Consider the following 24,100-nt stretch of genomic DNA (forward strand, 5'->3'; position numbering starts at 1 on the left):
AAGCTTAAACTTTAGAGAGTTTTGAAAGTTGGTAAGAAGACGGGCACCGTACATAAGAGAGGGAATAAGATAAGTGGTAGAGAGGGTGTGATTGGTTGAAGAAGTGAGATAATGACCATGGCAGTATAACATGCCCAGTTTTTTATGTGTTTTCTTAATATTAGTTTGTATGTGGACATTGAACTTTAGTTGATCATCAGTAATGACTCCTAGAAGCTTTGAGTGGGGAACTATTTTGACTGGGGTCGAGTTTTGGGTAGTTATGGAAAAAGAGAGCTTACCTATTTTGAAAGATTTAGAAGGGGTAAATATCATGATTTTGGATTTTGAAGGGTTGAGGGCAAGGTGATTATTCAGCATCCATGCCTCAGTACGAGAGAAGGCATCTTGAGTAAATTTCAAGAGCGAGGGTAAGGATGTGGCAGAACAGATTATGGTGGAGTCATTGGCGTATTGGATTAGCTTAGCATTTGAAATACAGTGATGAAAGTCATTGATGAAGATGTTGAACAGTAGGGGGCCAAGTATGGAACCTTGTGGGACACCTGTAAGAGTGTGGAGGAAGGAAGAGATAGAATTTTTCCATTTGACTGCTTGCTGTCTATTTGAAAGGTAGCTGGAAAACTAGCTGATGGAGGAAGAGAAAAGATTAAGTTGAGAAAGTTTGGACAAGAGAAGGGTATGAGATACAGTATCAAAGGCTTTGGATAAGTCTAAAGGAAGGGTAAATACAATGCTGCCAGAGTCACGAGCATGATTAATGGTTTCCAGAAAAGAGAGGAGGGCAGTGGTGGTGCTGTGTTCTGGTCTAAAACCATGTTGTGTAGAGGTCAGCAGTTGTTTGTCTAAGAGACAGGGTAAGAGCTGTAGGTGGATGCATTTTTCAAGAATCTTAGAGATGGGAGATAAGATGGCTGTAGGATGGAAATTAGAGATTTCAGTGTTGTTGCCTCCCTTATGAAGGGAAATAATGAAGGCTTGTTTCCAGAGGAGGGGTACATAGGCTTCTTGGATGGAACAGTTAATTAGGATAGAGATGGGAAAGGCAATGCCATTGGCGGCTAGTTTGAGAAAGTTAGATGGAAGTTCATCTGGGGCAGCTGAACAAGGTTTCAGTTTTTGCAGGAGTTTTTTTATGGTGCTAACAGGAATAGGTTTAAAAGAGAAAGGGAGGTGATGAGTAAAGATGGAGTTGGAAAGGGTTGGGGTTGTGGCTGGAGATGGGGTCTGGCCTGTTACATTATTAGCGAAAGACTTGGTAGTTTGATTACTGAATCTATAAAGAAAGAGTTAAAGTGTGTAGCGAAGGATAGATCAGAAGATTTAGGATCTGGGCAGGGGTTCTCCTTTTTTCCAGGATGGAGTAAGGTAGAGATGATGTACCAGAATTTCTTGGGATTTGATTTATGATCGCTTTGTAGTATTGAGTAATACAGTTTTCGGTCGTTGGAAACTTGTTTTTTTACTTTATTGCAGAGTTGTTTGCATTCGGCTAAGGAATTGGGAGGTTTATGTTTTTGGTACTGTTTCCATAGTTTATCAGGGAGATGCATGAGGGAGATAGTTTGTTTTGAAAGCCATGGAGTAGTTTTGGATTTGACCCCTTTAGATCTGAGGGGGGAGAAGCTGTTGAGGAGGTTAAGAAAGGAGGTATTGAAGTAAGTAACAGCACTGTCCAGAGGAAGGGTTTTTAGAGGGTTCCAGTTCATGTGTTTTAAGGAGTTAGAGAAGGTTTGAGCATTGAAGCTTTTCAGAGATCGGACTGAGATAATATTATGATGTAGATGAAGGGATGAAGGGGTACGATATGCAAAGGCAGGGAGATGGTCACTAAGAGAGTCATGTAAAGTACCGCTGTCAGAGATAATTTATGGGGGTGCGAAACTAGTATCCAGTCTAGAATACTACCTGAAGTACCATCTTTTGTTGGTCTAATGGGGGAATTGATCAGTATACAGGGGTCCACTTCAAAATACTGACTTTCAAAATCCCTAAACTCAAAATACTGAGACCAAAATCTCTAAAGCTCAAAATACTGAAACTCAAAATGCTGAAAACACACAGGATACCAACACTTATTATATTCCAGCACAAGTACATACTGAAACAAATAAAACACAAACCATATTACTCTTCTCCAAGTGTACTGAAGTGCAATCTCGGAGTTGATATATTTAAGTAGCAGAGAGTGTGTGGGGCGCAGCCTTCCTCATGGTGGGTGCAGGGGGGCTTACCCTCCTGCCTATAATTGCAGAAGAGTAATATACTTTTCTGTATGTAGTTCTACTGGAATATAGTTGTGTTGCTCTACTGTGTTTTTTTTTCAATATTTTGAGTTTCAGTATTTTGAGCTTTAGAATTTTTGGTCTCACTATTTTGAGTTTAGGGATTTTATAAGTCAATATTTTGAAGTGGACCCATATATATATATATATATATATATATATATATATATATATATATATATATATATATATACATATATATATATATATATATGTATATATAAATAAGTATATATATATATATATATATATATATATATATGTGTGTGTGTGTGTGTGTGTGTGTGTGTATATTATATACACCGCACATATATGTACCTACAAACATACGGGAATATGATGAATGATCAAAATGCATTCTTTTCAAATACATTTTGTTCAAATACAAATTATCAAACAAAATGTATATCAAAAAGAATATCTGGGTTACCTACATTTTTTAAAGATCACTGAATGTTAAAGAAAGGAGAATTTCCCCCTTTGCTCCAGTATTGTGCAGTCTCGGATTTGGTATGTTAGTGGATGGGGGGCAGGGGGGCTTGTCCCCCCTGCAAAAACAGATCTTTTTTTATTTATTTGTTTACTTGTTTTTGTGTATTTTTGATTAATCCATTTTTCAAACAGTTTTGTTCAATAAAACAGACTTCAGAGCTTTAATCTTATAGGGTCATAGGTTCATAGATAAATAATAGGTTAGTTGCCTTGCGGGGCATTTTAAATGTAGCCAGTTTACCTTTTGGTACTCAATATTAACCTACCCATTTGGTGTTAGACTCATCTTACCCATCCCATGATTGCTAATTATATATTATCTGTAATGAGAATGACTGGAATCATATTATAGATAACCTGAGGGGACACATTCATGGGATTAAGCAATTAAGAGCTGCGTCTATAGTACAGGAACTTTTGACCATTTGTCATGAATCTCTACAAACACGCATATATGGTACTTCATTACTCACCAAACTGAACTTTAAAACATTGAGTACAACTGTTCAAAGCACAAATAATAAAACACACACACACACACGCACACACACACACACACACACACACATACAAAAAACATACCCTGAAATACCTGCTAATTATATATACCAACTCCGGGATTGCACTACAGTGTGGATAGGGCAAATTTTCCACTTCCCTGTCTTCACGATCTCACACAGAAAAAAGCCAGCAGTGTGTGATCATCTGATTTTCAATCAGTTGTTTGCTTCTCAACCACATCAGTGGCACCTATATATATATACATATATATATATATATATATATATATATATATATACATATATATATATATATATATATATATATATATATATAGGGTTCCTATTAATTAATCAAAGATGCATTCTTTTGAATGTGTCTTGATTGAACTTGAAATCACGAAAAGGCAAAACAGCGAAACGGCATATAAGCGAATTCTTTCCCTGGGAAAGAAAAGTTTGGCCACTTCTGTTACTTTGCCATTTTTGTGACTGTAGTGCAATCTCAGAGTTGGTATATTTAAGTATGGGGGTGTGGGGGGTGAAGCTCCCCACTTTATGTAATTTAAAAATTTTTTTTTTTGTGGAACAGCGATTTTTTTTCCCTTGTAAAAAAATCACTGTTCTAAGTGTTTGAGATTATAAGCTTTCATTTACATTGGTTCGCTAAATCATAGTTCACTTTTTTAAGCATTTGATGATTTAACATAGACCTATACATATATAAATATATATATATATATATATATATATATATATATATATATATATATATATATATATACACACACACACACACACACAAACACACATACACACACACACACACACACACACACACACACACACACACACACACACACACACACACACACACACAGGGTTTGTTTGCATTTTGTCAAGCATCCATTTGATCAAGTGTTAGGGGTGGTACTTTAAATTTACGTATGGCTAGCCAGAAGTCAAAATGTCATGACAGTAGCATAGCTAGGGCACAGTGAAAGGGGTAACTGCCTTGGTGCAAAGTGTTAGAGGGCATGATTATATTGGCCATCCATCATCCCAATCACACAGTGCAATACCTGCTTCTAAAAGGGGGTATTGCATTGGCTGTAAAACATGAGCTCTGTAGAGCTCCGCATGGAATCTAACTGTAGCAACTGTTTGCTAAAATGTAGCAGCAATACTACAGTTTCAGTGTGTCAAAATATACACACACACACGTATATATATATATATATATATATGTATATATACATATATATGTGTATATATATATATATATATATATATATATATATATATATATATATATATATATATACATATAAATATAGAATTTAATTAAAACCTGAGCACCATAGCGCTCAGTCCAGGATATAAACTGTAGAAAAAACCTGAATGCTTTAATGTTCAAGTGCAGGCTATAAACTGTAACAACTGTTTTTCTACATTTGTAGCTAGCAGTTTGCTACAGTTTAAATTAAAAAAATATATAACCAAAGTCTTCATACTGTAAAGTGCTCTGTGCATGATATGAATTGTAGCAACTGCTTGAAACATTTGTAGCAAGCAGTTTGCTACAGTTTAAAAGAGAGGGGCAGCAAGAGAGGGGGCGTGTTCTGTATCTGGCAACCTGGTTGGTGTGCCAGTAAAAGGCACAGACTTTTTTTTTTTTATCTTCACTTGAAGAGCTTGGGGTGAGGCATGGATTGGGTAATGTCTTCAAGACTGCAGGAAGCATCCTGCAAGTTTTATAGAAGTCTTTTTTTTTGCTCTTCCCATGAAGAGGTGAGGGGGTGGTACATAGGGAGCTAGCTGAGCCAGCTGCAATTCTGCTTTGTAAGTAGGTTTTGCCAGTGAGTGGAGTTTGAAGGAGATGAGAGTGTTTTGTGACAGTTAGAGTTAGTTAAAGGGATAGATGTGTGTTTGTGTGGTAGTTTGTGTATTTTAGAGTTAGGTGTGTGTGTCTTTCGGCTTTTCCCGGTTAGGGGTCGCCACAGTGGAACTCCGGTCAGCTAATGATTGGCAGTTGATTTTTACATACCGGCTTGCCAGGCCTGATGCACAACCTTCAACAAAGGTACGCCCTTTCACGCATGTCTCCACGCAGCAGATGCTCTAGCTGAGAATCAAACCGGACAGTATCTTACTGTGAGGCGACAACGCTAACGCAGCACCACCACCGCGGATAAGGGGATTTAATGTTTTTAGCACATGTTTGTGCTTGCTTCTGTCTGAGTGTGTCTTCTATAGTGACAGTGTTATGGGAAGGTTTTTTTTAAGATACAGTGCAGGGTCAGAGTTATGAGAAGGGGGCAGTGTTAGGTTTAGCACCCATTACTAAGGTGCTATAGGAGTTTAGTAAATCAGCATTAGTTGATGCTTTTATTATTTTTTTATTTCAACAATTCTGTCAGTTGCTATTCACTGCTCTGTGCATTCATATAAGCTTTTCTGTGATGTACTGTTATATTTCTTTATTTCAGATAGGATACACATGCATAAAAGCTTGTCTGATATTTTTCAAACAAACATTTGTTTGATTTGGATTTATAAATGCATTTGTTATTGTGGTCAAAGGCTTTGCCAGGCTGTGAAAACCCGGAGTGGAGATACAATCATCTATGATGTAATATGGAATCAGCAATATAATGTAACAATATCAACAGACTGAGCAGCAGCTTGTAAGCTAACATGCAAATGTTTGTCTGTCTGTTTGTTTTGTAGTGTTTCTGCAGTTCAGAAGCTGTTACGTTTATTGAAACATGGGCATCAATGGGGTGAGAATGAGTGATGTAACTTCTAAAAAATAAAGGAAAAAGATCATTAAATGGTAGGTATGTTTGCTTTCCATGACTGATGTCAGATAAACCGTACCTGTATAATCAGATAAAATCCATGATATGACCATGATGGTGCCATGAACATTTATCACAATCTGACTGGCTTATGTATATTCTCTGGATGCACAAAACTGTAGGCTGTCATAATGTTTTACTGGTGGTATAAATGAAGAGTACTGAACAGGCATGCTCACTCAGTACCCTGTGTTTGCCTGTATGAAGGTAAAACCTGTATTCCTGACCACTGGTAGAAGAGATTGCACTTGCATCGGTTTTAGCTAGGTAAATAGCACTACAAAGAAGCATCATTATTTGTAATTGTTCAATTACATCAGTTTTCGTTTAACTCTGTTAAGCTTGAGGTAGAGTGCCATTGTGCATAACGGACCAAACTTAGACATGAGATCAGAATATGAGACATCAATTGAAAAATGATGGAAGCTGAATGTGGCTGGAAGGTAAATGTCATTAATTATGTGAATGTGTGCCTAAGAATTTACTGAGGTCATTATCCACCAGTCATCATAATTAATTAAGATTACAGCAATGTTGTATTCAAGTCAGGACTAGCTTATACAGAAAGAAATCTGAAAGATGCATGAAGTAGTTTGCTATGGTCTGTTGTTACCTGGACTTTGGCTTTATTTTTCAGCTTCTGTAGAATATTAAATGTAGAGGGCAGTGGTAGGATTCTGCATAGTTCAAACAAATTCCTTCATCCTTCCTCCAACCCTCTGAGTTCAAAGATGATTCACGAGTACTTTTGTATCTTTGTGTTTACCTAGATAAGCTTTTCTGATCAGGTTGATGAAACATAATGAGGGTTCTCTGGAAGAAACCAGGTAAATGACTTAAGCTTGATAGTTTCTGCTGGGCTCTCATTCCTCTTTGCAAACTGATTTGAACAGGATATTGCACCCACTAAAATGCTTTAGCTGTAAGAAATCTTAAACACTCTTAAATGATTTTGTTATTCCACGCATGGAAAATAAGCCCACAGCTACACAGAATATTATAAAGTACTTACGATGTAATTTTACTGGCTATACTTGTAAATGTAATACATTATAAAATGCTCATACTCCGTTTTTTCCCCTCTTACCCTTCACCTGTCAGTCAATGTCTGCTTTCTTCCTTCCCATGAGTCTGTCGCACCTTGTTACCTAAGGTTTCTCACCAGGTTACTAAAGGTTCTCTTATCTCTACTTACTTACATGCATATACTTTTTTACCCTTATCCACCAATGTCTGTCTTAAGCACTGCTGTCTTTTCCTTGCCTATTGTTGTCCATTAACATGTTAATGATTAGTTTCTCTGATAAAAATACTGAAAATATTAGAAACGTCACTGTCATGTGACTGTTTTGAATATTTGTCGATGTAATACATATACCTGTAGCTTAGATATTAGATATTTTGTTCATATACTTCCACTGATAAATTACTGCATCTAGTACAAATGTTACTGTTAAAACATTATTCATCTGTGACTCTTTCAAAGGACCTTGTCTTCCGGGCCTCCACTGAAAATGGAGCTTAGGCTCAGTCAGTCTATCCTGGTAAACAAATGTAAAATAAAATAAATAAATCTTACTGTGATTGTATGCTGTATCCTGCTAGTTCAGTAGGTAACCATGTAATCTAACTGTAAATCTGCAGTCCTTGTTGATAAAACACGGTTAGCTCTTTCAGATGATCTACTACTGGAACTTCCTTTTGAGGTACTTTAATTTTATGACCTTAGGAATTTTCTAGGGCAGTTAAATATGTGAATGAATGACTGCCATATTAAAGGAATATCAACAAATGTCATTTTTTTGTTATGAGATCTACATACCTTCTTTTAGCCAGCTAACAAAAATATCCTGCTCAGGGTTGTATGCAATCTCTGCAAGTCAAATAGCTATACTTTTGGAAATGTTGTCTGGTACAACTGTCTGAATAGCCTTCAGGGAATGAATGTCACTGGGTGAATGACTGACTGATGGAGCCTCATTGATTATTTGTGAAGTGGCTATCCACAGAGGTTTGCTCATCTTGAAACCTTCAGCACAGATTGCGGTTTCCCTGTCACTTCCTTGATATTATCTGATATCTGTTTCTTAGTTAACACAACTAAGTACGGAGCACAAAGCAATAAAATAAATATGAGAGACCTTGACCTAGAAAATGGTAAGAAGCAGGGACTATCAGTTGTAACAGTATAGTAACATTAATTTGATAAGTCAAGGGTTCCATACACTATATTCTTCTAAGCATATCTATTTCAAGCATCAGATAATATTAGTATGATTTTATTATGAAATATGACATCTGTGCGATTCTGACTGATACTATAAAACATAAGGTCACTGAACTGCTCTTTTTATACCCATGAACACCTAAATGGTTTTACTAGAATTGTAGTAATAAATCTCAGAATTTCCTTTTGTTTCTCTTGGGGTCTGACCTTTTCCTAGGAGTGTACAGTGTTGCAATTGTGTTCATTAAACTGACATTATCACAGTTGACATGGGTAACCTGAACAATTATAATGAAGAAAAACAGTCAATATGTCTGCTATGTTTTGACCTTAAAGACTGAGGTAACAGACCATGTGTCTAGGTTAAGTTTCTAAGTAAAATAAATAAATAAATTAGTCATAAAGAAAAGCCAGAAAAAAGAAGTTATGAAACATACCAGCACAGTGTGGTACCACCACAGACTATGTTCTGTGTTGGTAGCTAGGTAATTAGAACACTTGCCTTTCTTAGGAATGCTGAGCTTTGCACAATAACCACAGAATTGCTTTTCTTTTAAGCAAAGATGGGTTATTGTGTTAAGTCTGGACCTGTCAGCTAACAAACCAGGATCTTTACAGTGACTGACAGATCATATGATTTCCTTTGTGACCTAATTGACCTGTGTAATTGTACAGGAAGGGCTTTTCAAAATGATCAATTTTTTTTTCATTTAATTCTGAAAACAGCTTCAGTAAAGTACATGACAGGTTCTAGAAAAGAAACAATGTCAGATGTGAAAAGACCTGACAGTACAGATAATATTAAGTCATCATTGCATAACAGAATAGTTATATAATCATACATTGCACCTTCACAAGTGAATAGTTCAAACACAATGGTGATCTATCTGTGTTAAGGAAGAATGACCATCTAATAGTCTAAATCTGCAACTCCTGTTTATCATTTCCCAGCTGACTTCTTTTAAATGATCTAATGAGCTCCACGTATCCTAATTTTGGAGATGAGTTGTATACATTTTGTACAAATTAAATCAGCTCAATGTCTGATTATGAAATTGTTTAATCCATGAATATTTATTTTCGGACCTGACCTGAGTGTTTTGAACCAGTCGACTGATTTGTGAGAGTGATGCTGCATGTGGATGTCAATTCTGAGAATCAGTCTTTGATTAAAAAAAATGTTGTTTATTTGTAAGCAATTACCACAGGTTAACACATTGAGCTATACTTATGATATAGTGTCAGAGTTCACACAATAGCAAGATAGAATGCTCAATACTGTTTGAGCTTTTCTGTGCTAAGATGATACAGAGAAGCAAATGAATGTGGAAAAAACACAACTATTTAGCATTGCTTTCTTTACAAATTATTTATTAATAATTTATTTGCAACTACGTTTTATCAGTTTGTCTAATCTGTTGCAACAAATCAAGTGATTTTCTTGCATCACTGTAGCATAATTATGAGAGGTGACCATCACAAAATCATATTAGTTTTAAAAATAAAATGGCAGCAGACTTACAGAGTGCATCTCTCTTTGAAAGTGTCTGCTGAACCACCATGACACTGTAAATAAAAACATATCATTACACAAAACATTCAAATGGCTTAAACTGCATGCAGTAGGGGAAATGATTAGTTGACTGATTTTTGGTTAACTGATTCAGTTAGTGTTTTTTATTATAACGTGTATCACTGCAAAATCAAATCTCCTTGCCTTGCTAATTATTAGATTTAGAAAGCTACAGGGGGCATTGTCCTTGACATGGGAGTACAAAGCCTGTTTCTACAAAACAGATAACATTTGTTTTTCTTAAAGGACCACTAAGGTCAAAAGCTGAAAATCATATTATATAATGTCATGAAGTTCTATAGAATCTAAACTTGCTTGCAGTGCAATAAGCAACTATTCTAAATGTTATTTTCAATGCCCTCATAGCGGCAAATATCTTGATATGATCTTTTTTCTTAGGAAGCTACTTTTTCCCCATAATGCTCTTTGAAGGCACAGATAATGAGAGTAATTCACACTAGTTTCTGCTGCCAGATCACAATTTCATTTACTCAGAGTGGAAGTAGTGAGTACTGTTAAATTTGAGAAACCTCATTAACGGTGTCAGTGACTAGTTTGCACTGACTGTTACAATTGTTTCATGAATACCTGCTGCACAATCTGCAATGAAACAGCTGAGACAACATAGTCCTTTTAAACAGTGTAATTTTGTGAGTTTCTGGTCCTGCCTTCCTCTATACTTCCATCCCTGAGTCAACCACAGTATTATATTTCTTGATTTGCAATGCTCAGCTAATTAGTGAAATTGATCTCAGTGATCATCAGACTTCTTCATTTTCAGACTATAAAAAGCACAATAAGCTTATGGCCCCAGGGGAGTAAAGAAATACAGATACAATAGTACACACCAAAAAGCTGTGAACATATAGCCTGGATTGTTTTATGAACCTACTTGATGAGAAATATCAAAAAGAGCTGTAGGTGCCCTGCTATGTGTGTTTTTCTGGGCAAAAATCTTTCAAATATGGAAAGCAAAATGCTGTAAGGGGGAGGGAGATAAAGTCTTAAATAAAGCAAAGCCAGTCCCTCAGCCTACAGGGATAAAAAGATAAATATGGAGCAAGTGACCTGGTTTGATTAGGGGCTCTGATACCAATAGGAGCTGGCTGGGAAGGATTAGAGAGAGTAGCCACTGCTGAATTGCCCATACTCTGGGGGGGACTGTGGTTCCTCAAATGGGTGACACATAGTATCAGGTGTTACAACCAGTGGAGTTGGAGCTTAGCAAGCCTGTACTGCCCCAGTGCACTTGTATTATTTGCTGACAGGAAATTGGCACGCAGAAACAAGTTTCTCCTCAGAAGACAAGAACAGCAGATCACAGAAGAGCTGTTGAATGGGGAAAGGGTAGTCTCAGGGGAAGAAGGTAGGCCAAATTCCACATACACTATCGAAAAACAGCAACTGTCAAGAAAACACAAATCCAACCAACACCATACCAGTGATACGTTTATTGCGATCTGGTACCTCGGCCTTTCGCCTTCAAAGGTAGGCCACCCCATGGGACAAGCAAGCTGTTCTGCTACATACCACCCAGTCTTTACTCTAGGAGTCACTTGGGATTCCTGGGCAGGAACAAATGTGCTGCAGGGTTCTTGCCTAGCTTTAGAACACCTGTCTCCTGTCTCTCTTGAATGAATTTGCAGATTGCAGGTAGAGGAGTCATTAGGTGAGGGTCTGTGGGGAACAAAAACAAATCTTAAAAATGGTAAGTACTGGGGAAAATGGAAATGCCTCAAAGTGGAAGAAACTGCCAAACTATGTTTTTTTAATATGTAGAAGTATGGTGATCACTCTGTAGAGAGGAGGTGTGGGAAATATACTCTGGGGAAAGATTTTTCAAAAGATGTAGTTGTCCTTTAAAGAAATTAAAAAATATTTATCACAGACTTTGTACAAATTCAGTATTCTTTTCAAACATCTGAACTGAAGAAATAAAAGTTAGGATTTCATTTTTTCTTTATCTGTTTATTGGTGCTGTACAGCCAGTGCATGCTGAGCTTTCATTTAATTGGCCTACTGAGAATAAAGTTCCAACCTACTATGAAGGTAACACTAACTTAACTATGACCTTCATACTTACTAGTACCTGATGCCTACACTCTGTCTAATTCTTTTCAAAGGCAGAGTCAGATGGAAAGAGCACCTGATCTTCACTGTCCCAATTACATTTGGTTGCTTTTCTTTGGTGGTGCTGGCTGTGTCAAGGGGAGAACTGTTTTGTGAAGGGACCTTTATTGAAGCCTCACACAATTGCTTTTTTCATCTCTGCCACCTTGACAAGTTACATTTGTGATGGTGTCTTAGTGGGGAGTATGAAAATTACCATCAGTAATCCCTGCCAAGGTACTCCTATATGCATTCAACACAGAATCATGTACCTGGTCTGTGGTTCCCTACCAGAAGTCTGAGATTTAAAAATGTGACTTCTGACACTTCAAAAAAAAAAAACTGCAATTGAACTAGAATGACAACATATTTCAAACCTCAATGTTACTCATTTCAAGCATTGTTGCAGGAGGTCATTTCCCTCTGTACCAATGACATGTGGGTGGTACTTTCACACCCCTATCTCCAATATTTTGCACCTAGAAAGAGAAGGAATACTCTGAGATACTGCAGTCTAAGATATATTACATATTCCCTTATTTTTGTAGTTCTGAAGATTGCAGTTTCTGCCCTTGAACATTCAGCATGCACTGCTCAATGCTATGAGCCTAAACAAGAAACTCCATACCCTACAAGCTCTCTTTATTCTGGAGAATATAGATCTCTGTGCCATTACCCAGACATGGTTTAAATAGACAGAAAGCACTATGGCAGTGCAAGTATTCATTGCCTTGCACACGTTTAGATCATCAGCTGCACAGACAGGGACTCGGGTCTATATCACATAGTCGAAGTCTTATAACTTTGAACACGTAATGTACGAACCATTATGTTCAAAGTTACAAAACTTTGACTATGGATTAAAAAAACAAAACAACGGAAAAAAAATAAACTGTTTTAAGCAGGGGGGCAAGCCACCCTGCACCCCCCACACCCCCTGCTGCTTAAATATACCAACTCTGAGATTGCACCCCATTCAACAAAATGGAAACCTCTGATTATGGAGATTTCCATTGAAACGCTCAAACTTTTACAAATTCGAACTTATGGTCTCGACCATATCAGGTTCAACCTTGTAAAAGTTCGACTACATGATAGGAACCCGCCACACTCTATATCTGCTGTAGACCACACTCTATGTCTCTAGAATCCCAAAGGTCATATGTAGACCTACTGGAGACACTCCCCATTAAACCAGATATCCTGTTCACAGGAGACTTTAACTACCCTTGTATAGACTGGGAAACATACATTGCCTCATACTCACAGGCACAACAGTTTCTGGACTTTATTAACACAAATATCCAGAGGGTGGTAAGGTTGGAACAAAAAGCAGTCTTTTTTTAAATGAAAATCATCTTGGCAACCCCAGCAAACCTTGTAACAGTTAGGAACTGTTTTAAAGCAAACTACATCCTATTAAGCAAAGGTTTGTCAAAATTCAGTGCCCCTGACAACCCTGAGCTCACAGCAACCTATGCAGAATCTTTCACTGAGACCCTGTACAACCATGTTAATGGCTGTATAGAAGGCTGCTGAACTTAGTAGAAGTAACCCAAAACTAACTCTAAAAACAAACCATATTGGTAACATCCTAACCTTAACAGTGTTTATAACATAAGGAAAACATCATGGCTAAATTCATAATGATAGGCACTCTTTAATTAAATGAAACAGGAAACTAAGAGGACTAATTAAGTCCATCAAGGTCAATAGCTAAAAACAACCACAAGGCCTTCTGCAGCTATGTCAAAAACTCAAAGGAAGCACATATTCGTGTGCTGAACTGGTATTCAATGGTGCCATCTTCAATGAGCAGAGTGACACTGAGAATTTGCTGGCTGACAAATTCAGCTGAAACTTCACCCCACCCCCTCCTCCCCTCATGAAATACCTACTAGTATAACACGCTGGCCCAACTATTAACAAGGAGCATGACCTAGCAGTGCTCGCTAAGGCCAAAAACACAGCCGCAATAGGCCCTGACAATATCCTGGGATTCTTTCTAAATAGCTTTAAACATGACCTATCAGGAGCACTTGAGTCGAGACATTGAGGAGCTCTCTGATTATGTAGCCCAGGCAGGTATGACCCTGACCTTGAGCAGTATCCTACCTTCACCAAGAATGATGCCACAATACAGAGATAAGATGATCAGCTTTAACAATTGGCTTAAACACTGGTGTCATTCAAAGGGGATCCAGTATCTGTCTGCCTGGGATGACATGCTGGACAAGCCACGCTGCTTCGCAAGGGACGGCTTGCACCTGTCACCCCTGGGATTCCGGATATTGGCAAAGGCTCTTGCCACCCCATAGTGCCTTTTTAGGCAAGGCTCAAATTCTAAACCTACCACCCTAGAACACAAAAAGGAAAAAACTAAGGGTAATGCTGCTCAATGCCAGAAGTCTAAATCTCAAAATGCACGCACTCGAGGCCCTTCTCAGTATGGAGAACATCGATGTCTGTGCTGTGACAGAAACCTGGTTCAAGGCTCCTGAGAGCACCCCAGCGCTATCAGGTTTTACCTCATATCATGCGTTCCGGCCCCAAAATCCGGACAATACCAAGAAAGGAGGGGGTATCCATATTCATCAAGGACACCCACACCTCAAGACTGGTGGCAACGCACGATGCATCGGAGACCATCCAGGTGCAATTAACCATAGGCAAGACTGCTCTGCAAATTGTAGCATGTTACAGGCCACCCTCACAAACTCAGGAACCTCACATGGCCTTCCTGAAAACACTAGAGGGGATAAATGTATCACCAAACACCATCATACTAGGTGACTTCAATTACCCTAATATAGACTGGGAACACTACTCAAGCCCAAACACCCTAGCCCAAAAGTTCCTGGAATTCATAAACTCAAATGCCATGGAACAACTAGTCACCATCCCCACAAGAGGAGATAACATACTTGATCTCATCATCACGAACATGGGAGGACAATGTTCAACACCGGAAGTATACCCCTCACTGGTGAGATCAGATCACAAACTAATCTCGCTGGAGGTCCTCATCCCACCCCCACCTGAAATAAAAAAGACCACAGTAAAGAACTTCTCAAAAGCCGACTTCACACTACTAAAGACTAGTGTGGTCTCCTTTAAGGCCCCCGAGCCGGCAGAAAACAGTACTCAAGCCGCTGAATCACTTACAAATGCCTTCTACCAGCACCTGCAGGACTGCATGGATAAGGCAATCCCAAGCAAAACAAAGACTCTTTGTACCAAAGGCAAGTGTCCAGTCTGGTGGACCCCAGCCATAAACAAACTCTACAACAAAAGGAGGAAGCTACTACAAGATAGAGCAAAATCCTTAAAAGGTAAGACACCCTTGATCACTATAAGTAAAAAACTAAGAGCTCTCATAAAATCATCCAAAGCAAATTTCGAGAGAAAAATAGCTAAAGACTCAAAAGACAATCATAAGGCCTTCTTTAGCTATGTTAGAAACCTAGGAGGAAACTCCCAGATATGCTCAGAACTAGTTCAAAATGATGTGAAGATTACTGATCCTACAGACATTGCCAACATACTGGCTGACAGGTTCAGTGCAAACTTCTCCCCTCCCCAAAGGAGCGATATCTATATGAAACGATTCCAGCCCCCCACACATCTCCAGCGCCCAAGTGAGAACTGCTCTCTCCAAAGCAAAAAAACACAGCATCCATGGGACCCGATGGTGTCCCCGGCTGTGTGCTCCACGAACTCAATGAGGAATTAAACCCACAGCTAGGATAGCTGTTTAATCAAAGTCTTACCTCTGGATACGTACCCAGGGAGTGGCGCACTGCAACAGTGGTCCCACTTCACAAAGGCGGTGCCTCCACCGACCCTGGAAATTACCGGCCCATTAGCTTGACAAGCCTTATCTGCAAAGCCATGGAGAGGATCATAATGGACCTCATAAATAAAGACATAGGGAATTTGCAGACTTTGGATCCAACCCAGTTTGGCTTTGTCAAAGGCAGATCATGCCTTTTAAACTTGGTTGACTTTTTCGAAACAGTCACCAAAGCCATTGATGAGGGAAAGGCAGTCCATACAGCCTACCTCGATCTGGCTAAGGCCTTGATACAATACCCCACTCGGGTATCATTGAAAAACTCATCAGCTTAAATGTTAACCCATACATCACAAGATGGGTTGCAAACTGGCTGAGTGACAGAACCCACAGGGTCAGAGTTGCTGGCGCCATGTCAGACTCAAAGCCTGTCACAAGTGGTGTCCCACAGGGCTCAGTCCTGGGCCCACTCTTGTTTGGCATCTACTTTTCCGAAGTACAAGCAAACACAGGAGGGTTATGGCTGACAAAGTTTGCAGATGACTGCAAACTGGGCCATAGTAGAAAACACATCTGACACAGATATCCTTCAGAAGGGTCTCACAGAAATGGATAACTGGTGCCAGAGCCACGGCCTAAAGTTAAATGCCAAAAATGCATAGTCATACCCTTCGGGAAAAACAAGGTTACCCCTAGCTACCAAATAGGTGGCAATCCACTGAGCACAGAAGAAGTTATCAGGGACCTGGGGACCCAGGTTGATAGTAGTCTGTCATTCGACACCCATGTAGCTAAAGTAGTTAGGAAGACCTTCTACATTGCCCACCTTATCATGAAGGGATTCTCATCTAGATCAAGGGAGGTCATAGTCTCCCTTTACTCATCACTCATCAGACCAATGATTGAGTACAATGCCCCATTCGAAATGTATCTGACCCGACACTTGCAGCAGCTGGAGAGGCCACAAAAGTTCCTCACCAAAAGGATAAAGGGTCTCAAAATCTGTCGTATGCTGCCCGACTGAAAGAACTCCAGCTCTATTCAGTCGCCACCGCTTGCTCAGAGGTGACCTTTGCCTAACATACAAGGCCATGTCAAACCCAGATTTGATGAATATGCTTCACCTCAAAAATCTAGATCCATCAGAGCCACAAGGGCGGGAGACTTAAACCTCAACACGGCTATTAATAGGACGTGCTGGAGGGATAGATTCATCACCCAAAGACTCCCAATGCTGTGGAACAAAATCCCGGTACATGTGAGGCAGAGCACCTCGCTGGCCTTGTTCAAGAGAAATCTTGACCAATGGATGGGAGATCGCAGATATACCCCAGGGATTACCTCAGTGTCACTGCTCGACAGAGGCACAGCAAAATAATGGGTATAGTTCCCCATACTAAAGGGGTGGCGTAAGCCACAAAACGATGGGCTAGGCTTGTAAATGCCCTCGGGCAGATAGCCTAGTATGAACCTATGAACCTATGAACCTATGAGTCACATTTTAACTACTAACTCAAAACAGGCTTTGTCCCATGAGAATGGAGGATGGCAATTGTTATCACACTTCACAAGGGTAGACTACCAACCAACTCTGGAAACTACAGACCTGTTAATATGACTAGTCTAATATGCAAAGCCATGGAATGAATTATCATTGAAATGATTAACAAAGACATAGGCAGCCTTCAGACATTGGACCCAATTTAGTTTGGCTTTCACAAGTGAAGGCCATGCCTACTAAACCTGTTGGGCTTCTCTGAGAAGGTCACCAAGGCAATGGATGAGTGGGATATGGTGAATACCACCTACTTGGACTTAGCTATGGTGTTCAGTACAATACTCTTGGCTATAGTTGAGAAACTCACCAAATGGGGTATAAACCCCTGCATGACTCACTGGATCGACATTTGGCTCACAGACAGGGCCCAAGAATTCAGGATTGGTGATACCACCTCCACTAAGAAACTGGTCACAGGCAGTCTACCTCAGAGCCCCACGGTGGGACCACTCCTACTTGGCATTTATTTCTAAGAGGTAAAGGCTAATGTTAAGGGCCTTTGCTGTCCAAGTTCACAGGTGACTGCAGACTGTGAGTTATCATAGACTCTTCCATGATACAAACAGCTTACAAAAGGCCATAACACAGACAAATGACTGATGCCAAAGTCACAGACTAAAACTCAATGCCAAGAAAGCCATTATAGTGACTTTTGGGAAAACTGACACCCAGGCTAATTAGTCCATTGATAAGACACCCCTAACAGCTGACCCAATATTCAGAGATGTGGTAACATATGTAGACAGTAATCTGGTCTTTGACCAACATGTACCCGAGGTAGTAAGAAACTCATTCTAAGTCACCCAACTTATAAGTAAAGGCATGGCATCAAGGTCCAAGGACTTCACAGTACCACTTTACTCACTCATATCAGACCCATTATCAAATACAGTACCTCCTTCTGCATGTAACTGACTAGTCAACAGCTGGAATCCCTACAAAGGTTCCTTACTGGGAGAATCCAGTGTATAAACACAATGTCTTATATGGCTCTCCTTAAAGCCCTATCTCTAAACTCTGTCTCCTACAGGTTACAGAGAGGTGTTCTATATCTGGCATACAAGGCATCCTCTGATCCAGCTCTGATGGACCTTTTGTACATCTGCAAAATCAACAGTATCAGAATCACTAGATCCAAGAATTTAAATTTTGCTTGTGACATAAATAAGACGTGTTGGCAAGACAGATACATGTCTCAGAGGATTCCCATGCTCTGGAACAGGATCCCCATCATGATAAGCAGAGTCCATCCCTAACCCTATTTAATCATAACTTTGACAGATGAATGGGAAACCAGAAATTTACCCTGGTTCTGGCCCTCATGTCTCTGATATACAGAGGTGAACAGTAATGCCCAAACTAACATACCCCCCCTACACACACACATAACCTTTAGAAACCTCCTAACATACCCCCTCCTAATAAATGCTCATGATACATAGGTGATACAATTGGGCTGGATTGCATGGCTAGGCTTTTAAAGGCCCTCCTCGTTGTTACTCTAGTATATATCTATGAACCTATGACCTGCATCCAAACTCCACTAGTTGTCAGCAGTATTCAGACATTACAACTACTTATTGTAGGGCACTTATTCTAGGAAAACATTTTCCCACAGAAATATATCTTCTCACATATGATATATGCATGTGCTGGCTCTGTTTAAGCACCTGGTCAGCCAGGATATAGGAGGTGCATGGAGTAAAATTATTCCACTTCCTTTGTGCTGTCCATCGCGGCTCTCACATTATAGGAGTGAGAGATCTATTGTGGGCAAGCTGATAACAAGAACCACAACTGTGCACTTTTAAAATGACCTATGCAGAGAGTCCTGCAGGCTATATGGAACTGTATAGGTTAGCAGCTGGATGAAAATGCTTGTAGACACAAAGTTTCTAAAGAATTGGTCTGTTTTTTGTCTCTTAGCCACTGATAACTGATGCATTGTGATTTGTCTTGTCATTCCTAAATTTACTAAGAAAATAAAAGGACTCAAAACTGATTCTTTTTGTAGCTTTTTTACTTGAAATTATATGGACCATCTAGCATAGTATATGACTTTAATATAAAAGGATTATACAGCCAGAACTTTCCAACGGACTTAGTATTACTGCGTTGATGGTGACAGAACTCATAAGGTGGTTGGGTGGCCATTTTCTATAAGAATACTTTAAACCTCTCTAGGTCTCATATAAGCCCACCACCAATCTTCAGTGCAGAAATAATTACAGCATCTTTACAAATTAATGTTCCACAAAAACCTTTGCATTATAGGAGCTCAACCCCCCAGGAAATAACATAGTTACTGCTGAAGAATTTCTCTCCTCGACATCAGGCAATATCTCACCTAAGACAATAATTTTAGGAGACAGTCCTTCTAATGTCATTAATCTGCATGGTTTCATTCAGGTTACTTCAACTCCCACAAGGAACAGCAAAAAAATCTGGTAGAGCCTCTACCTTAGCTTGGATTCTCTCTAATGCTCCAGACCAGATAATCACAACAAGTGCCTTACCCAATATATTAAGTGATCATCTACCCATCCTTGCAATAAGGCATCATAAACCTAAGCAAAATCAGCACTGGTGCATCATTGCTCATAACCTCTTCTCCTTTAGTTAGGACCAGTTCATCACAGCACTAAGATCAGTCACCGAACAGGCTCTTCGTACCCGTCTATGTGATGAAGCTGCAGCTCTGCTCACCTCAGTCTTCCTCAGCAAACTAAATGCACTAGTGCCAATAAGAACCAACAGAGGTAAATTGAATCCAGCACCCAGGCTTTCAAAAAGTACTAAATTGCTCATGAAAGAGGGAGACATAGCCCAGAATAAATGAATAAATGAAAGCAAGTTAAAACCATAGCTGCCCATTACTACTACAAACATTTAAAAAAACTCCACTAAAAATAAAATCAAAACTGATAAAAACTACTATATTAATATACACTCAGCAAATTATAACAATGCCAATGTTTTTTGGACTGCAATCAACCAGCTGTTAAAAACAAGGTACACCAGTACAACCTACTTCATCTAATCGTACTGTCAGCATACCCAGCAAACTCAGTGCCGCTTCCTACAAACAGAAACCTCACTTATTAAACCCTTGGAACTGGCAGCCATAGGTTCCTCTCCTCCTTTGTTAGCTCTCAAAACACTTGAACTCAAACCAGTATCAGTTTCTACAATTAAAACCTACCACCAGTACTCCCCAATAACATACCATCTGAGTATGTAACAATTGCTGCTGATGCCTTAGCTTTTACTATCTGTATCCTAATCAACTGATCCATCACTGAAAGCTATGTCCTAACCCTATGGAAAAGCTACTACATTCTTCCCATCCATAAAGGTGGAAACTCAAATGAGCTCTCATACTTCAGGCCTACAGCCATGCTGTCTCCATTCTCAAAAACTCTGGAGAAGTGTATTCAGTTTCAACTCTCAGCTTTCTCAATGACAACTGCCTCCTTTCCCCTGCACAGCATGGTTTCCATCCTTTTCATAGTAAATGTATAGATCTACTTAGTTTTATAACATTTATTAACTAATATTGTAACTCCGGGAACTTAGTCTCAGCACATTTCCTAGATCTCTCCAAAGCTTTTGAGGTGATATCCCACCAGAAATTTTCAAAAACCTAGCTTGCTTATGAATACATGAAACTTCACTATCTTGGTTCTCCAGCTACCTCTCAAAGGGCAGCAGGCACTAAAATGGCAAAATGATACATCCCCTTTCCTTCAGATTACATTGGGTGTCCTTCAAGGATCCATTTTAGTTCCGCTGTTGTTCAATATTTTCATTAATGGTCTCCACCCAGCTTAAAAACAAGCCACTGTCATACAGTATGCAGACAGTTCAACAATCAGCTGTTCTGCTAAAAGCAAGATAATAATAAATTAATAAGAAACTAAAACAACTTACCCAAGAGTCTTTCTCCACTATAGAGGCCTGGCTGTCTGATCCACAGCTGCTCCTTAACCTTAAAAAAAAAAAGAAAACAAAGATCATATTTACTCCAAAGCTTTCAACTGACTACAACAATAATTTAAAAATCACTTTGACTAACAGCACTAACACAGAACTAGTAAATGAAGTTAAGCTTCTAGGAGTCACTATTGATTAAAGCTTAAAATGTGATCATCGTATAAAACAAGCAGTAACAAACATACACCAAACACTAGGTACACTATAGTGTCAAGCAATACCTCACAGTTAATGCCAGAAAAGTACTGCTAAATCTCTTCTCATCCCTACATTACATTATGCCACTCCCATCTTGATTAACCTATCATCCACTCAACTCTCACTCTTGGAACAGTGCTATAATATGGTAGCAAAATCTGCCACCAGTCATCATTATAGGACACATCACTGTCTGGCCTTAAAAAACTGTCAGTGGTTAGAACTAAGGCATTACCTTACACTTTACAAAGATATGCGTCTGGAGCATTTCTCCCCGGGCCTCCATTGAAAATTGGTTTGTTCCAACTCGGACTTTACCAGTAAACAAATGTTAAATAAAATAAAATAAAATAAAAATAAATAGTCAATTCCCATAAACTCATCTATTACCCAGAAAAATGTACTAGTTTGAAAAATATTCTTGAACTTTATAACCCAGGTAGACAGCTGAAATCTACTGATAAAATGTTATCAACTGTCGCAAAAGCAAACAACCCTTCCTATATCTCTAAGATACACTGTAAACACCAACTCTTTTAAGACAGAAACTGGAGAATACCTAATAGATACCTGGCTTTGTACATGTACATCTCCTGGGTGATAAATATCCTGCCTTTTATCTCCTACTCTTTCTAAGCACTATGCCTTTAGGTATTGGTCCAATACCTCCCCCATGACCTTTGCCTCTTCTTCCTTCCACCTAACTGAGGACATTCCTTTCTCTTATCTCTTTAAACTAATCCTCCATTTACTCCTACTTTTCTTTCCTTCTGCCAAGTTCTTTTCCAAATATGTTTCACAGCTCTGTAGACAATGTTGCTATTAATTAATGGTACTGTGGTTAAATGTTATATATTTGTACATGACTTATATAACTTGGTTGATCATTTGTATATCTCTCCTTACTGTGTTCTTTATGTAATGTTTTTCCACAGATTTTAAATTTCGTATATGTGTTGGTTACTAGTATACCTCTGTTTACTATTTTCTTTATGTAATGTTGGAATTTTTCTTTAGCTTTTCTCTCCGTACCTCCACTGAAAAGGTGTAGCTTCCTGCCCGGTCAGACTATCCCACTAAACAAATGCAATAAATAAATTAATTAATTAAAAAAAACCCTGGAAATCCTGAAAGCAACTCTACTAACCCTCTTCCCATTCCATCCAAAGGCAGATGCAAGTTGTGGATGGACTGAAATAACTCCAGAAAATACCTAGTTAAACTAACCACTAGGTCTACCAGCATTAAAATAAGCACCCAGATTTGCAGATATCAATGGCTTCAAGCTGCATCACACAATTAATTTAATCCCAGATGTGTTATACCTAAATACATTTGACTGTTTCACTTGATAATCTTGCTGACCTGTGGGAGTGCTTAAATACCTTTTACAACACTATTGCAGACTTATTTTACAATTAGAAATATTATACTTAAATCACAATAACTACCTACTAGGATTTACTCATAAAGATACCAGAACTGAATATTTATAGAAAATCAGAAAATTAAATGTATCAGACAAATTAGAATGCTCCAAAACTTGAACATTGTACTATTGATGTCAAATTAAATGCGTCACACAAATTAGAATGCTCCAAAACTTGAACATTGTACCACAGATGTCTAAAAATTAAATGTGTCAGACAAATTAGAATGCTCCAAAACTTGAACATTGTACCACAGATGTCTAAAAATGAAATGTGTCAGACAAATTAGAATGCTCAAAAACTTGAGCATTGTGCTACAGATGTCTAAACTATTTTATATCCAAGCAACATCTTCAAACTGTGTGATTAATGTAGTATCCATGCGAATGTAAGTCATGCATGTAACATAAATGCAAGGTTTCATCGTAAACTCTGAGATTCGCTAAAGAATTCATGACATGTACTGGGAATTTACATGAAAAGTGCAGAAAAAATCATACATCGCATCCGATACTTTTCTTCTATGACAAACAAGGCTTACTCGGCCTTCTTTTATTTTGATAAAATACCTTGTTCATGTATTGTTTTCATAAAGTAACTATTTAGAGATATAACAGTTATCTTTCTAAAGTATCTTGCTTCTGCAACTGGAAAGGCATAAGTATCTTTAGGGTGACTCAGCATTCTGAAGGTTGTGATTTAGTAAACAACACTCATGAGCAAGTAGGTGTGCATATAAACAGATATCACACACTATTTTACAATGGGGGGCAGAGTTCCCTTGTTTCTTTCTACAAATATTATTAATATAGATCTTAAATCTGGAAATGAATGCATTTCTGAACCTACAACTATAAATCAGGGACTGCTATCATAAAATATTGACTTAAATCATTTTGGGGTTATAAGTCGATTATAAGCCCTAACACAGACATTTATCTTAATTATTGCCACCTTCAGTTCTACCTTCACTCAATCTACCGCACCCCTTCCCCACACCCCTCTTTCTCTCTTTTTCCCCTCTTTTCTACAACACTGTAAATACCACCTTAGGTCTCCCTGAAAGAGGCCATTGGCCTAG

General features: G+C 38.7%; 1 protein-coding gene across 3 annotated transcripts in view; it reads right to left on the minus strand.

Annotated features, from left to right (window-relative positions):
* The window catches only part of GRM2 (glutamate metabotropic receptor 2), a 1,030,381-nt gene that overhangs the window by 740,693 nt on the left and 265,588 nt on the right, over nt 1-24,100 (minus strand). For all 3 annotated transcript variants that reach the window (XM_044077479.1, XM_044077477.1, XM_044077478.1), the window contains exon 2: nt 21,329-21,386. The gene's annotated coding sequence lies outside the window, so the exon portion shown is untranslated. The remainder of the gene's footprint in view (nt 1-21,328; nt 21,387-24,100) is intronic.

This window comes from Protopterus annectens, chromosome 7.part0, assembly GCF_019279795.1.
Source record: "Protopterus annectens isolate FY-2018-M chromosome 7.part0, PAN1.0, whole genome shotgun sequence".
NCBI classification, from domain to species: Eukaryota; Metazoa; Chordata; order Ceratodontiformes; family Protopteridae; genus Protopterus; species Protopterus annectens.